A 17,862-nucleotide genomic window follows, 5' to 3' on the forward strand; every position below is an offset into this window, starting at 1 on the left:
GTCGCAAGAAGCGTGTGGAAAAACCAAGGCGCAAAATAACTGCCCATGAACTGAGAAAAGTCAAGCGTGCAGCTGCCAAGATGCCACTTGCCACCAGTTTGGCCATATTTCAGAGCTGCAACATCACTGGAGTGCCCAAAAGCACAAGGTGTGCAATACTCAGAGACATGGCCAAGGTAAGAAAGGCTGAAAGACGACCACCACTGAACAAGACACACAAGCTGAAACGTCAAGACTGGGCCAAGAAATATCTCAAGACTGATTTTTCTAAGGTTTTATGGACTGATGAAATGAGAGTGAGTCTTGATGGGCCAGATGGCTGGATTGGTAAAGGGCAGAGAGCTCCAGTCCAACTCAAACGCCAGCAAGGTGGAGGTGGAGTACTGGTTTGGGCTGGTATCATCAAAGATGAGCTTGTGGGGCCTTTTTGGGTTGAGGATGGAGTCAAGCTCAACTCCCAGTCCTACTGCCAGTTTCTGGAAGACACCTTCTTCAAGCAGTGGTACAGGAAGAAGTCTGCAAGGTAAGAAAAACATGATTTTCATGCAGGACAATGCTCCATCACACGCGTCCAAGTACTCCACAGCGTGGCTGGCAAGAAAGGTTATAAAAGAAGAAAATCTAATGATATGGCCTCCTTGTTCACCTGATCTGAACCCCATTGAGAACCTGTGGTCCATCATCAAATGTGAGATTTACAAGGAGGGAAAACAGTACACCTCTCTGAACAGTGTCTGGGAGGCTGTGGTTGCTGCTGCACGCAATGTTACTGGTGAACAGATCAAAACACTGACATAATCCATGGATGGCAGGCTTTTGAGTGTCCTTGCAAAGAAAGGTGGCTATATTGGTCACTGATTTGTTTTTGTTTTGTTTTTGAATGTCAGAAATGTATAGTTTGTGAATGTTGAGATGTTATATTGGTTTCACTGGTAAAAATAAATAATTGAAATGGGTATATATTTGTTTTTTGTTAAGTTGCCTAATAATTATGTACAGTAATAGTCACCTGCACACACAGATATCCCCCTAAAATAGCTAAAACTAAAAACAAACTATAAACTACTTCCAAAAATATTCAGCTTTGATATTAATGAGTTTTTTGGGTTCATTGAGAACATGGTTGTTGTTCAATAATAAAATTAATCCTCAAAAATACAACTTGCCTAATAATTCTGCACTCCCTGTAATTCATTCGTCCGTAGGACCTGCAGTACTTGTCTGACATGCACCTCATGTGTTTTCAGATCAGACGAATAAATTAAAATATCATCTAGGTATATTACCACAAACCTGCCGATTAGATGACTAAAAATGTCATTAACGAAATGTTGAAAGACGGCAGGAGCATTGGTCAGACCGAAAGGCATAACTAGATTTTCATAATGCCCCTCAGGGGTGTTAAACGCTGTCTTCCACTCATCCCCCTCCTTAATACGAATCAGATTGTAGGCCCCCCTAAGATCAAGTTTGGAGAACCACCTAGCACCCGCAATCTGATTAAACAGGTCAGGAATGAGAGGAAGAGGGTATGGGTCTCGGATGGTTATCCGATTTAATTCGCGAAAATCTAGGCAAGGACGCAGGCCCCCATCTTTCTTTTTAACGAAGAAAAACCCTGCAGCCACGGGTGAAGAAGAGGTTCTGATGTGTCCCTTAGCCAAGCTCTCGGAGATATAATCTTTCATGGCTTGTCTCTCTGGACCTGAAAGATTATACAACTTGGTCTTGGGTAATTTTGCGCCGGGAAAAAGGTTAACCGGGCAATCATAAGGACGATGAGGTGGTAACTTCTGACAACCCTTTTCAGAAAAAACATCCTCAAAATCCGAAATAAATGTAGGTAGGGTAGTTATGGAGGCGACTAAGCAATTGCTATTTAAGCAATTTTCTCTGCACTGCTCACTCCACTCCAATATCTCCCTGGCCTGCCAATCCACTACTGGATTGTGCGCTACCAACCAGGGAAGACCCAGCACTACCGGAGTGGGAAGCCCCTCCAGAACATAACCTGAAAGCATCTCGTTATGGTGGTCCCCTATCCGTAGGTGTAAATTATGAACAATGTGGGTGAGGTTTCTCTGAGACAGGGGAGCAGAATCAATAGCGAATATGGGAATGGGTCTCTGTAACGTACAGAGAGACAAACCCAAAGTGCGGGCAAAGTGGGCATCTATCAAATTTACCCCTGCTCCACTGTCTAGAAAGAAAGAAATAGTCTCCGTCTTATCACCAAAAATAATAACCGCTGGCAACACAAATTGCGATGTACGTATGGAGGAGACGTATACCCCCCGGCTGACATCCTCCACACAGCCTGGGGTTAGTAGTTTTTCCGACGGTCTTTTGTTTCTGAGGAAAGAAGGACAGACATTAATGAAATGACCCCTCTCCCCACAAAAAAAACAAACCCCACGCCTACGGCGAGCCTCAGGAGGACGGACCTGACGAGTAGTTCCTCCTAGCTGCATAGGCTCGTCTAAGTCCGTACAGACTAACTGCTGCTTGGGAGGGGTTACCAATTTCTCCGGTTCTTTCAACCTGTCCCTAAGGCGTCTATCTATTCGGATAGAAAGGGACATAACCGCATCAAGGGAAAAGGGGGTCTCATATAATGCAAGCGCATCCTTAACCCTTTCGGATAACCCAGAGCAGAACTGACTCCTGAGAGCCGGGTCGTTCCATTGGGTATCCGTAGCCCACCTACGGAATTCAGAGCAATACTCCTCTACCGGCCGCTCTCCTTGTAAGAGTCTCCGTAATCTTGATTCAGCCAGTGCTACTCGGTCAGGGTCGTCATATATGAGACCCAAGGCCCCGAAAAACTCATCCACTGACCGAAGAGCCTAGGAATCAGTAGGTAAAGAGAACGCCCAGGACTGCGGGTCCCCCTGCAGCAGGGAAATAACAACCCCCACTCGCTGATCTTCATTACCAGAGGAGTAAGAGCGCAGTTTAAAATATAACTTACAGGCCTCACGGAATGTCAAAAACTTGTCCCTTCCCCCAGAAAATCTGTCAGGGAGAGGGACCTTGGGTTCCGCAACAACCTGGTTACCAGTAGCAACCGTTGGGCTTGCGGTCAGTTGTAATTGCTGCTGTTGCTGGAGGACCGACGCCTTCAATCCTACCACCTCCAAAGACAGGCCATGAAATTGTTTGGACAGAGCAGCAATTTGATCCATACTGGATTCTAAGTAAGTAAAAAAAAATATATATATATTTTTTTTTTAACCTACACAAAGTAATGGCCAGAGATAATGTAATGACCGACGTCACACACAGGGAGGAAAACAGGGAAAGCCCTGCCCAAGGGAGAGGGAAAGGTGGTGACCCCTAACTCACCTTGCGGCTGGCACCTGACTGCCCTGACGTCCCTAGACGGGTTCCTCACCCGTGCGGCGATCACGTGCCTAAACCCTGGCTTTCCCTGAAATGAGCCCTAGATAGTGAACGGGCCGGTGGGATCGCTAGTCCGCACCACTCACACTAAGAGGGAAACACCAGGGAGAGGACAGAAAAATACAGACAAACACATACACCCAGGTGGGCGACCACAGCAGTCCACAAAGGTCCAACAGGGATCCGGAGGGTAGCGTTCTGAATCAACAATTAGAGAACGCAGCAACACAGCTCCAGTGGGTCAGAATAGATGTCCAGGCAGGAAGCTCTATCTCTGGCAACCAGAGAAGTGTGAGAGAGGAATATAAGGAGGTTTGGGAGTGCTGGACAAGGAACAGCTGAGCAGAAGGAGCTACGGATCCCTGAGTGAGCCAAAAGGGTTTGCAAAGCAAACCCAGAAAGCTACCATAAGGAAAACAGCCCTATCTTAAATCGAGCGTGCAGCCAACCGCTGCGACTTCCTGACCCCGGGTATAACGGAGTCAGGCGTGGTTCTCGATACCCTCGTGACAGCTACAGATGGATCTGGATAGATTAGAGGCTTGGGCAGAGAAGTTGCAGATGAAGTTTAACACTGACAAATGCAAGGTTATGCACATGGGAAGGAATAATGCAAATCACCCGTAGATACTAAATGGTAAAACACTGGGTAACACTGACATGGGGAAGGACCTAGGAATTTTAATAAACAGTAAACTAAGCAGTAAAAACCAGTGTCAGGCAGCTGCTGCCAAGGCCAATAAGATAATGGGTTGCATCAAAAGGGGCATAGATGCCCATGATAAGAACATAGTCCTACCACTTTACAAATCACTAGTCAGACCACACATGGAGTACTGTGTACAGTTCTGGGTTCCAGTGAACAAGGCAGACATAGCAGAGCTGGAGAGGGTTCAGAGGAGGGCAACTAAAGTAATAACTGGAATGGGGCAACTACAATACCCTAAAAGATTATCAACATTAGGGTTATTCACTTTAGAAAAAAAGCCGACTGAGGGGGAATCTAATTACTATGTATAAATATATCAGGGGACAGTACAGAGATCTCTCCCATCATCTATTTATCCCCAGTACTGTGACGAGTGGACATCCTCTGCGTCTGGAGGAAAAAGGTTTGTACACAAACATCGAAAAGGATTCTTTATGGTAAGAGCAGTGAGACTATGGAACTCTCTGCCTGAGGAGGTGGTGATGGTGAGTACAATAAAAGAATTCAAGAGGGGCTTGGATGAATTTATGGAGTGTAATAATATTTCAGGCTACAGCTACTAGAGAGGGGTTGTTGATCCAGGGAGTTGTTCTGATTGCCTGATTGGAGTCGGGAAGGAATTTTTTCCCCCTTAAAGGAGTTATCCCACTTTGCATTTTCATACTTACCTGCTGCCAGGGAACCGTTCACTTCCTGGACTCTGGCTGGGGGCAGGTTTCATCTTGATTGAAGTCTTCTTCCGGCCGGGCCGTGCGCTGGACTGAATGCGCACACCGCCGCGCATGTGCCATGGTGACTTATTCCTAGCCAGTATAGTACAGAGCCGGCTTGTGTGTTCTCGGCTCTGTACTATTCTGGCCAGGAAGAAGTCACCATCGTGCATGCGCGGCAGCGTGCGCATTCAGGACAGCAAGCGGCCCGGCCGGGAGAAAAGAAGGAGTCTTCTGCGCAAGCGAGGCCACCAGGATTCCGAAGAAGAGTGGTGACCAAATGACAACAATGAGGTAAGTGGGGATGAATTTTCTCCTAAATGGTGGGAATTGGTTAATCAAATATAATTACAAAAATGATCACTGTCAAATCATTAACAGATTTAACAGTGATCATTATGATGGGAATACCCCTTTAAGTGGGGAAAATTGGCTTGTGCCTCACAGTTTTTTTTTTTGCCTTCCTCTGGATCAACTTGCAGGATAACAGGCCAAACTGGATGGACAAATGTCTTTTTTTGGCCTTATATACTATGTTACTAATAGGGATGAGCGAACCCGAACTGTATAGTTCGGGTTCGTACCGAATTTTGGGGTGTCTGTGACACGGACCCGAACCCGGACATTTTCGTAAAAGTCTGGGTTCGGGTTCGGTGTTCTTCGCTTTCTTGGTGCTTTTTGAAAGGCTGCAAAGCAGCCAATCAACAAGCGTCATACTACTTGCCCCAAGAGGCCGTCACAGCCATGCCTACTATTGGCATGGCTGTGATTGGCCAGTGCAGCATGTGACCCAGCCTCTATTTAATCTGGAGTCACATAGCGCCGCCCGTCCCTCTGATCAGCATAGGGAGAGGTTGCAACTGCGACGTTAGGGCGAGATTAGGCAGTGATTAACTCCTCCAAAAGACTTCATTCAGAGATCGATCTGCAGCTGCGGATGATTGAACTGCTGCTATTGAATTGCTCACTGTTTTTAGGCTGCCCAGAGCGTTTTTCAGTCACTTTTTTCTGGGGTGATCGGCGGCCACTTTGTGTCTTGTGGTGCGCCAGCACAAGCTGCCAACAAGTGCATTTAACCCTCAGTAGTGTGGTTGTTTTTTGGCTAAATCCTACATCAGGGTCAAGCTGTCACACCAAGTGCATTTAACCATCAATAGTCTGGTTATTCTTTGGCCATATACTACATCAGGGGCAAGCTGAGCCTGTCACCAAGTGCATTTAACCCTCAATAGTGCGGTTGTTTTTTGGCTAAATCCTACATCACGGTCAAGCTGTCACACCAAGTGCATTTAACCATCAATAGTCTGGTTATTTTTTGGCCATATACTACATCAGGGGCAAGCTGAGCCTGTCACCAAGTGCATTTAACCCTCAATAGTGCGGTTGTTTTTTGGCTAAATCCTACATCAGGGTCAAGCTGTCACACCAAGTGCATTTAACCATCAATAGTCTGGTTATTTTTTGGCCATATACTACATCAGGGGCAAGCTGAGCCTGTCACCAAGTGCATTTAACCCTCAATAGTGCGGTTGTTTTTTGGCTAAATCCTACATCAGGGTCAAGCTGTCACACCAAGTGCATTTAACCATCAATAGTCTGGTTATTTTTTGGCCATATTCTACATCAGGGGCAAGCTGAGCCTGTCACCAAGTGCATTTAACCCTCAATAGTGCGGTTGTTTTTTGGCTAAATCCTACATCAGGGTCAAGCTGTCACACCAAGTGCATTTAACCATCAATAGTCTTGTTATTTTTTGGCCATATACTACATCAGGGGCAAGCTGAGCCTGTCACCAAGTGCATTTAACCCTCAATAGTGCGGTTGTTTTTTTGCTAAATCCTACATCAGGGTCAAGCTGTCACACCAAGTGCATTTAACCATCAATAGTCTGGTTATTTTTTGGCCATATACGACATCAGGGGCAAGCTGAGCCTGTCACCAAGTGCATTTAACCCTCAATAGTGTGGTTGGTCAAGCTGTCACACCAAGTGCATTTAACCATCAATAGTGTGGTTATTTTTTGGCCATATCCCAGTCTAATTCTGTCCGGAAACATATACCTGTCACCCAGCGCCTAAATAATAGGCCTCAAATTTGTAGTCTGCTAAATCTGTGGTTATTGCTGTGGCTGGGTGAGTTATTTAGTGTCCGTCAAAGCACCGTTTTTGTTCTGGGTTGAAATACAATTCCCAATTTAGCAATTCTCTAAATTAGTGGTTTCTGCTGTATCAGGCCTACTTTAAATTTATCCCTAAAAGGGAATCTTAGATTCAAGGTGCTGATAGGGTCATTCTCAATAACTTCACACACACGCTACTGTGCATATCCCAGTCTAATTCTGTCTGTAAACATATACCTGTCACCCAGCGCCTAAATAAAAGGCCTCAAATTTATAGTCATCCAAATCTGTCGTTATTGCTGTAGCTGGTCAAGTTATTTAGTGTCCGTTAAAGCACAGTTTTTGTTCTGGGTTGAAATACAATTCCCAATTTAGCAATTCTCTAAATTAGTGGTTTCTGCTGTATCAGGCCTACTTTAAATTTATCCCTAAAAGGATATATTAGATTCAAGGTGCAGATAGGGTCATTCTCAATAACTTCACACACACGCTACTGTGCATATCCCAGTCTAATTCTGTCTGTAAACGTATACCTGTCACCCAGCGCCTAAATAATAGGCCTCAAATTTATAGTCATCCAAATCTGTCGTTATTGCTGTAGCTGGTCAAGTTATTTAGTGTCCGTCAAAGCACAGTTTTTGTTCTGGGTTCAAATACAATTCCCAATTTAGCAATTCTCTAAATTAGTGGTTTCTGCTGTATCAGGCCTACTTTAAATTTATCCCTAAAAGGGTATATTAGATTCAAGGTGCAGATAGGGTCATTCTCAATAACTTCACACACACGCTACTGTGCATATCCCAGTCTAATTCTGTCTGTAAACGTATACCTGTCACCCAGCGCCTAAATAATAGGCCTCAAATTTATAGTCAGCTAAATCTGTGGTTACTGCTGTGCCTGTATTAGTGTAATACAGTACCTAAATAGATAGCCAGATAGTGTTAGGTGTCTTTAAAAAAAGGCCTGAATTTGAATTCAATACATTGGGCCAAATAATATTTTTGTTGTTGTGGTGAACGATAACAATGAGGAAAACATCTAGTAAAGGACGCGGACATGGTCGTGGTGGTGTTAGTGGACCCTCTGGTGCTGGGAGAGGACGTGGCCGTTCTGCCACAGCCACACGTCCTAGTGTACCAACTACCTCAGGTCCCAGTAGCCGCCAGAATTTACAGCGATATTTGGTGGGGCCCAATGCCGTTCTAAGGATGGTAAGGCCTGAGCAGGTACAGGCATTAGTCAATTGGGTGGCCGACAGTTGATCCAGCACATTCACATTATCTCCCACCCAGTCTTCTGCAGAAAGCGCACAGATGGCGCCTGAAAACCAAGTCCATCAGTCTGTCACATCACCCCCATGCATACCAGGGAAACTGTCTGAGCCGCAAGTTATGCAGCAGTCTCTTATGCTGTTTGAAGACTCCGCTGGCAGGGTTTCCCAAGGGCATCCACCTAGCCCTTCCCCAGCGGTGGAAGACATAGAATGCACTGACGCACAACCACTTATGTTTCCTGATGATGAGGACATGGGAATACCACCTCAGCATGTCTCTGATGATGACGAAACACAGGTGCCAACTGCTGCGTCTTTCTGCAGTGTGCAGACTGAACAGGAGGTCAGGGATCAAGACTGGGTGGAAGACGATGCAGGGGACGATGAGGTCCTAGACCCCACATGGAATGAAGGTCGTGCCACTGACTTTCACAGTTCGGAGGAAGAGGCAGTGGTGAGACCGAGCCAACAGCGTAGCAAAAGAGGGAGCAGTGGGCAAAAGCAGAACACCCGCCGCCAAGAGACTCCGCCTGCTACTGACCGCCGCCATCTGGGACCAAGCACCCCAAAGGCAGCTTCAAGGAGTTCCCTGGCATGGCACTTCTTCAAACAATGTGCTGACGACAAGACCTGAGTGGTTTGCACGCTGTGCCATCAGAGCCTGAAGCGAGGCATTAACGTTCTGAACCTTAGCACAACCTGCATGACCAGGCACCTGCATGCAAAGCATAAACTGCAGTGGAGTAAACACCTTAAAAACAAGGAAGTCACTCAGGCTCCCCCTGCTACCTCTTCTGCTGCTGCCGCCTCGGCCTCTTCTGCTGCTGCCGCCTCGGCCTCTTCCTCCGCCTCTGGAGGAACGTTGGCACCTGCCTCCCAGCAAACAGGGGATGTACCACCAACACCACCACCTCCGTCACCAAGCATCTCAACCATGTCACACGGCAGCGTTCAGCTCTCCATCTCACAAACATTTGAGAGAAAGCGTAAATTCCCACCTAGCCACCCTCCATCCCTGGCCCTGAATGCCAGCATTTCTAAACTACTGGCCTATGAAATGCTGTCATTTAGGCTGGTGGACACAGACAGCTTCAAACAGCTCATGTCGCTTGCTGTCCCACAGTATGTTGTTCCCAGACGGCACTACTTCTCCAAGAGAGCCGTGCCTTCCCTGCACAACCAAGTATCCGATAAAATCAAGTGTGCACTGCGCAACGGCATCTGTGGCAAGGTCCACCTAACCACAGAAACGTGGACCAGTAAGCACGGCCAGGGACGTTATATCTCCCTAACTGCACAATGGGTAAATGTAGTGGCAGCTGGGCCCCAGGCGGAGAGCTGTTTGGCGCACGTCCTTCCGCCGCCAAGGATCGCAGGGCAACATTCTTTGCCTGCTGTTGCCACCTCCTCCTACTCGGCTTCCTCCTCCTCTTCTTCCACCTGCTCATCCAGTCAGCCACACACCTTCACCACCAACTTCAGCACAGCCCGGGGTAAACGTCAGCAGGCCATTCTGAAACTCATATGTTTGGGGGACAGGCCCCACACCGCACAGGAGTTGTGGCGGGGTATAGAACAACAGACCGACGAGTGGTTGCTGCCGGTGAGCCTCAAGCCCGGCCTGGTGGTGTACGATAATGGGCGAAATCTCGTTGCAGCTCTAAGACTAGCCGGTTTGACGCACATCCCTTGCTTGGCGCATGTGCTGAATTTGGTGGTGCAGAAATTGATTCACAACTACCCCGACATGTCAGAGCTGCTGCATAAAGTGCGGGCCGTCTGTTCTCGCTTCCAGCGTTCACATCCTGCCGCTGCTCGCCTGTCTGCGCTACAGCGTAACTTCGGCCTTCCCACTCACCGCCTCATATGCGACGTGCCCACCAGGTGGAAATCCACCTTGCACATGCTGGACAGACTGTGCGAGCAGCAGCAGGCCATAGTGGAGTTTCAGCTGCAGCACGCGCGGGTCAGTCGCACTGCGGAACAGCACCACTTCACCACCAATGACTGGGCCTCCATGCGAGACCTGTGTGCCCTGTTGCGCTGTTTCGAGTACTCCACCAACATGGCCAGTGGCGATGACGCCGTTATCAGCGTTACAATACCACTTCTATGTCTCCTTGAGAAAACACTTAGGGCGATGATGGAAGAGGAGGTGGCCCAGGAGCACTTTCAGGCCAGTCTCTTCGAAGTGACTCAGAGGGAGGTTTTTTGCAACAGCAGAGGCCAGGTACAAATGTGGCCAGCCAGGGCCCACTACTGGAGGACGAGGAGGACGAGCATGAGGAGGAGGTGGAGGAGGATGAGGATGAAGCATGGTCACTGCGGGGTGGCACCCAACGCAGCTCGGGCCCATCACTGGTGCGTGGCTGGGGGGAAAGGCAGGACGATAACGATACGCCTCCCACAGAGGACAGCTTGTCCTTACCTCTAGGCAGCCTGGCACACATGAGCGACTACATGCTGCAGTGCCTGCGCAACGACAGCAGAGTTGCCCACATTTTAACGTGTGCGGACTACTGGGTTGCCACCCTGCTGGATCCACACTACAAAGACAATGTGCCCACCTTACTTCCTGCACTGGAGCGTGATAGGAAGATGCGTGAGTACAAGCGCACGTTGGTAGACGCGCTACTGAGAGCATTCCCAAATGTCACAGGGGAACAAGTGGAAGCCTAAGGGCAAGGCAGAGGAGGAGCAAGAGGTCGCCAAGGCAGCTGTGTCACGGCCAGCTCCTCTGAGGGCAGGGTTAGCATGGCAGAGATGTGGAAAACTTTTGTCAACACGCCACAGCTAACTGCACCACCACCTGATACGCAACGTGTTAGCAGGAGGCAACATTTCACTAACATGCTGGAACAGTACGTGTGCACACCCCTTCACATACTGACTGATGGTTCGGCCCCATTCAACTTCTGGGTCTCTAAATTGTCCACGTGGCCAGAGCTAGCCTTTTATGCCTTGGAGGTGCTGGCCTGCCCGGCGGCCAGCGTTTTGTCTGAACGTGTATTCAGCACGGCAGGAGGCGTCATTACAGACAAACGCAGCCGCCTGTCTACAGCCAATGTGGACAAGCTGACATTCATAAAAATGAACCAGGCATGGATCCCACAGGACCTGTCCATCCCTTGTGCAGATTAGACATTAACTACCTCCCCTTAACCATATATTATTGTACTCCAGGGCACTTCCTCATTCAATCCTCTTTTTATTTTCATTTTACCATTATATTGCGGGGCAACCCAAAGTTGAATGAACATCTCCTCTGTCTGGGTGCCGGGCCCTAAATATATGACAATGGACTGTTCCAATGTTGGGTGACGTGAAGCCTGATTCTCTGCTATGACATGCAGACTGATTCTCTGCTGACATGAAGCCAGATTCTCTGTTACGGGACCTCTCTCCTCTACCTGGGTGCCTGGGCCTAAATATATGACAATGGACTGTTACAGTGGTGGCTGACGTCAAGCCTGATTCTCTGCTATGAGATGCAGACTGATTCTCTGCTGACATGAAGCCAGATTCTCTGTTACGGGACCTCTCTCCTCTGCCTGGGTGCCTGGGCCTAAATATATGACAATGGACTGTTACAGTGGTGGCTGATGTGAAGCCTGATTCTCTGCTATGACATGCAGACTGATTCTCTGCTGACATGAAGCCAGATTCTCTGTTAAGGGACCTCTCTTCTCTGCCTGGGTCTAAATATATGACAATGGACTGTTACAGTGGTGGCTGACGTGAAGCCTGATTCTCTGCTATGAAATGCAGACTGATTCTCTGCTGACATGAAGCTAGATTCTCTGCTACGGGACCTCTCTCCTCTGCCTGGGTGCCTGAGCCTAAATATATGACAATGGACTGTTACAGTGGTGGCTGACGTGAAGCCTGATTCTCTGCTATGAGATGCAGACTGATTCTTTGCTGACATGAAGCCAGATTCTCTGTTACGGGACCTCTCTCCTCTACCTGGGTGCCTGGGCCTAAATATATGACAATGGACTGTTACAGTGGTGGCTGACGTGAAGCCTGATTCTCTGCTATGACATGCAGACTGATTCTCTGCTGACATGAAGCCAGATTCTCTGTTACGGGACCTCTCTCCTCTGCCTGGGTGCCTGGGCCTAAATATATGACGATGGACTGTTACAGTGGTGGCTGACGTGAAGCCTGATTCTCTGCTATGACATGCAGACTGATTCTCTGCTGACATGAAGCCAGATTCTCTGTTAAGGGACCTCTCTCCTCTGCCTGGGTGCCTGGGACTAAATATCTGACAATGGACTGTTACAGTGGTGGGTGACGTGAAGCCAGATTCTCTGCTATGGGACCTCTCTCCAATTGATATTGGTTAATTTTTATTTATTTTATTTTAATTTTAATTAATTTCCCTATCCACATTTGTTTGCAGGGGATTTACCTACATGTTGCTGCTTTTTGCAGCCCTCTAGCTCTTTCCTGGGCTGTTTTACAGCCTTTTTATTGCCGAAAAGTTCGGGTCCCCATTGACTTCAATGGGGTTCGGATCCCGAACCCGAACATTTCCGGGAAGTTCGGCCGAACTTCTCGAACCCGAACATCCAGGTGTTCGCTCAACTCTAGTTACTAACCATGCTGGCCAACACACCAAACATACCAGACATTGAACAAAACACTAGACATAACACACCCTGTACATAAACCCTCACCAAACATATACAAGGGAAGGAAGGGGAAAAATACATAGGGATGACATCGGTGTGCAACTAGGTGACGCTCACACTGGAAGGATGGAATATCCAGGGCAGGAGCATAGCTCCTGCACACAATGAGGCTGGGTAACTACTGACCTCTAGCTCACAGCACCAGATTAAGAAGAGCCATGAGGCCACACCAAGAACACACCTAGCCAGGAAGTTAACCCCTCCAGCACCAAACAGGGAAGGAACCAGGAGAAAGGAGGAAAGCACACACATGCTGCAAAACAACACGTTGCCCCTGGAAACCAGCATGCACGGCAACGTGTCACTGCGCACAAAAACAAGACCAAGCCACAGCAGTGACAGCATGTAAGACTTCCTTTTTTACAGCATTCTAATCCTTTTTACAAAAATGTTAAACTGGGCAGATAACCACTATAATTGCAACAGAAATGTGAAAATTATTTTTTGTAGTTGATGTCTCTTTATGTATCCACTGCTTGGCCTTTGCAGAATTCCCTATTTTTCGGAATAATTTATCACGAGACAGCGACACATTGGGAAGGTACAATCAATGAACTCACTTTATAGTGTTGTCTTGTTGAATTCAGTTAAAATAAAGAATGATTAAATATCTCAATATTCTGGAGTTAAGGGAGTAATAAAAGCAGAATAATTGTCATAATAACACATGTTGTAGGATTTAGTGGTGCCTGTAGGCTGTTTATGCATCAGCCCAAGAGAAACATATGAACTGAAATTACTTTGATTTAAAGTAGGTGCTTGATAATGGTTTTAGCTACACCTTTCCTTATGTTAGATTTACTGAAATAGAAAAAAAAATCTCTGCATTACACATCAAATATGCTATATATAGGGTTGAGCGAACCCGAACTGTAAAGTTCGGATTCGTACTGAACTTCAGGATTTTTTTACCCCGGACCCAAACCCGAACTTTTCAGTAAAAGTTCGGATTCGGGTTTGGTGAGTTAATAGCGGTTTTTGAAAGGCTGCAGAGCAGCCAATCAACAAGCATTTACATAGCCTACTAATGGCATGGCTGTGATTGGCCAGTGCAGCATGTGACTCAGCCTCTATATAAGCTGGAGTCACGCAGCGCTGCACGTCACTCTGCTGTTACAAGTGTAGGGAGAGGATGCTGCTGCTGTGAGGGGGAGAATAGTACAGAATCTTTACTCTGAAGTGCTTGTTAACTCAGCGATCTACCTAGATTTTGTTTTGTGGGTGCAGTGCACAATCTTTTTACCCTGCCCTGAGACCAGGGACCTAGAAAAATAACTTTCATCCGTCTGTTAGGTGGGCGGCGGCGGACATTTTATGCAAGTTCTGTGCACCAGCACAGCATATGTGCATTTGAGACAGTCAAATAGAAGCTTGAACTACTGCAATTATATTCTGGGTTTAAAAAAATCACCCATTTTTGGCAAGACCCTCCATCTGTGGCTGAAAGATCAGAGTTAGCACCTGCAGCCGATGTCCATCAGTCTTTCACCTCACCCCCTTGCAAATCAGCCAATCAGTCTGAGCCCCAAGTCATGTAGCAGTCTCTTCTGCTTTATGATGACTCTGTTAGGCCTCTTTCACACTTGCGTTGTCCGGATCCGGCGTGTACTCCACTTGCCGGAATTACACGCCGGATCCGGAAAAACGCAAGTGTACTGAAAGCATTTGAAGACGGATCCGTCTTCAAAATGCTTTCAGTGTTACTATGGCACCCAGGACGCTATTAAAGTCCTGGTTGCCATAGTAGTAGTGGGGAGCGGGGGAGCAGCATACTTACCATCCGTGCGGCTCCCGAGGCGCTCCAGAATGACGTCAGAGCGCCCCATGCGCATGGATCATGTGATCCATGCGATCACGTCATCCATGCGCCTGGGGCGCCCTGACGTCACTCTGGAGCGCCCCGGGAGCCGCACGGATGGTAAGTATGCTGCTCCCCGCTCCCCACTACAGTTTACCATGGCTGCCAGGACTTTAGCGTCCCGGCAGCCATGGTAACCATTGAGAAAAAGCTAAACGTCGCATCCGGCAATGCGCCGAAACGACGTTTAGCTTAAGGCCGGATCCGGATCAATGCCTTTCAATGGGCATTCATTCCGGATCCGGCCTTGCGGCAAGTGTTCCGGATTTTTGGCCGGAGCAAAAAGCGCAGCATGCTGCGCTATTTGCTGCGGCCAAAAAACGTTCCGTTCCGGAACGGAAGACATCCTGATGCATCCTGAAGGACGGACTGTCCATTCAGAATGCATTAGGATAATCCTGATCAGTATTCTTCCGGCATAGAGCCCCGACGACGGAACTCTATGCCGGAAGACTATAACGCAGGTGTGAAAGGGCCCAAGCCGGGTTTCCCAGGGCCATCCACATAGCCCTGCCCCAGAAGTGGAAGAGATTGAGTTCACCGATGTACAAGCACTTATGTTTCAGGATAAATACATGGGAGGACTACCGCAGCACGTCTCGGATGATGACGAAACACAGGTGCCAACTGCTGGGGCTTTCGAAAGTGTGCAGACAGACAAGGAGGCCAGGGGTAAATACTGGGTGGAAGATAATGTGGAGGACGATGAGGTCCTCGACCCCACATGTAATCAAGGTCATGCGAGTGACCTGTGTAGTTCGGAGGAAGAGGCGGTGGTCGCACAGAGCCACCAGCTGTCCCCTAGACAGTACACCTGCTATTGCCCAATGCAACAAGTGACCGAGCACACCGAAGCTAGCTTCAAGGAGTTCCCTGGCGTGCCAGTTCCTGCTTGCTCTTCTGCTGCAGTCTCGGCCTCTTCATCCCTCTCTGGAGTGACAGTGGCACCTGCAAACAGAGGATGTGCCAGCAACGCCACCACCTCGGTGAGCAAGCATCTCCACAATGTCCCATGGAAGCATTCAGCTGTCTATCTCCCAAACACTGGAGTGAAAGAGGAAGTACCCCCCCTTCCCAACCGCGATCCCTGGCCCTGAATGCCAGCATTTCCAAATTCTTAGCTTTTGAAATGCTTTCACTCCGAATTTGATGGCGTTGGCTGTCCCACAGTACGTCGTGCCCAGCTGCCACTACTTTTCCAGTCGAGCCATCCCTTCACTGCACAACCAAGTGGGGGACAAAATCAGGTGTGCACTGCGCAACGCCATCTGTGGCAAGGTCCAACTTACTATGGATACGTGGACCAGTAAGCACGGTCAGGGACGTTATATCTCCCTAACAGCACACTGGGTAAATGCAGTGGCGGCTGGGCCTGGGGCGGATAGCAGTTTGGCGCATGTCCTTCCACCACCGAGGATTGCAAGGCGCTTCAGTTTGCCTCCTGTTGCTTCCTACTCCGCTTCCTCATCCTCTACCGCCTCCTCATCCTGTCAGCGTAACACCTTCACCACTAACTTCAGCGCAGCCAGGGGTAAACGACAGCAGGCAGTTTTAAAACGTATCTGCTTGGGAGAAGAACCCCACACCACGCAGGAGCTGTGGACGGGCATGGAACAACAGACCGATGAGTGGTTGGTGCCAGTGAGCCTCAAGCCCGGCCTGGTGGTGTGCGATAATGGGCAAGCATTCCTTGCATGGCGCATTTGGTGAATTTGGTGGTGCAGAGGTTCCTTACAAATTACCCCGATATGTCAGAGCTTCTGCAGAAAGTGCGGGCCGTCTGTGTGCACTTTCAGTGTTCTCACCCTGCTGCTGCTCACCTGTCAGCGCTGGAGTGTAACTTCGGCCTTCCCGCTCACCGCCTCATATGTGACGTGCCCACAAGGTGGAACTCCACCTTGCACATGCTGGCCAGACTGTGCGAGCAGCAGCAGGCGATAGTGGAGTTTCAGTTGCAGTACGCACGGGTAAGTCACTCTGCGGAACAGAACCACTTCACCACCAATGACTGGGCCTCCATGCGAGACCTGTGTTCCATGTTGCGCTGTTTCGAGTACTCCATCAACATGGCCAGTGCCGATAACGTCATTTTTTAAGCTTACTATCCCACTTCTATGCCTCCTTTAAAAAATTATTCTGCCGATGAAGGAAGAGGATGTGGCACAGGAGTAGGAGGAGGAAGAGGGACCATTTCATTGGGTTTCCGGCCAGTCATTTACAAGTCGCTCTGAGGGTGGGTTCCTGCACCCACAAACACCAGGTACACAATTGTCCAGCCAGGTCACAGTTGAGGTGAAGGATAATGAGGTGAAGGATAAGGAGGAGATGAAGGAGGAGGAACCATGTTCACAGCAGGGTGGAACCCAAACTAGCTCATGGCCATCACTGGTGCGTGGCTGGGGGGATACAGAGGACACAGACGATACACCTTCAACAGAGGACAGCTTTTCGTTGCCTCTGGGCAGCCTGGCACACATGAGCGATTACATGCTGCAATGTCTCCGCAATGACCACCGAGTTGTCCACATTCTTACTTGTGCTGATTACTGGGTGGCCAAGCTGCTGGATCCCTGTTACAAGGACAACATACCGTCCTTAATTTCATCACTGGAGCGTGATCGTAAGATGCACGAGTACGAGCGCACACTGGTAGACGCGCTGCTGGTGGCATTCCCACCTGACAGTGGGGTCACAGTGGAAGCACAAGGCGAAGGCAGAGAAGGAGGAAAAGATCGCCAACGCAGCTGGGGCACCACCAGCATCTCAGAAGGCAGGGTTAGCATGGCCAAAATGTGGAAAAGCTTTGCCAGCACGCCACAACCAGAACCACCTGCTGATATGGAACTTCTTAGCAAGAGGCAGTATTTCACCAACATGGTAGAGCAGAATGTGTGCACACGCCTACACGTACTGAATGACGGGTCTGCCCCCTTCAACTTCTGGGTCTCCAAATTGGGCACATGGCCTGAGCTTGCCCTTTACGCCTTGGAGGGGCTGGCCTGACCTGCAGCCAGTTTATTATCTGAACGTGTGTTTAGTACTGCAGGGGGCATTATCACAGACAAGTGCAGCCGTCTGTCCACAGCCAATG

This window comes from Bufo gargarizans, chromosome 1 (genome assembly GCF_014858855.1).
Source record: "Bufo gargarizans isolate SCDJY-AF-19 chromosome 1, ASM1485885v1, whole genome shotgun sequence".
Classification (NCBI taxonomy): Eukaryota; Metazoa; Chordata; class Amphibia; order Anura; family Bufonidae; genus Bufo; species Bufo gargarizans.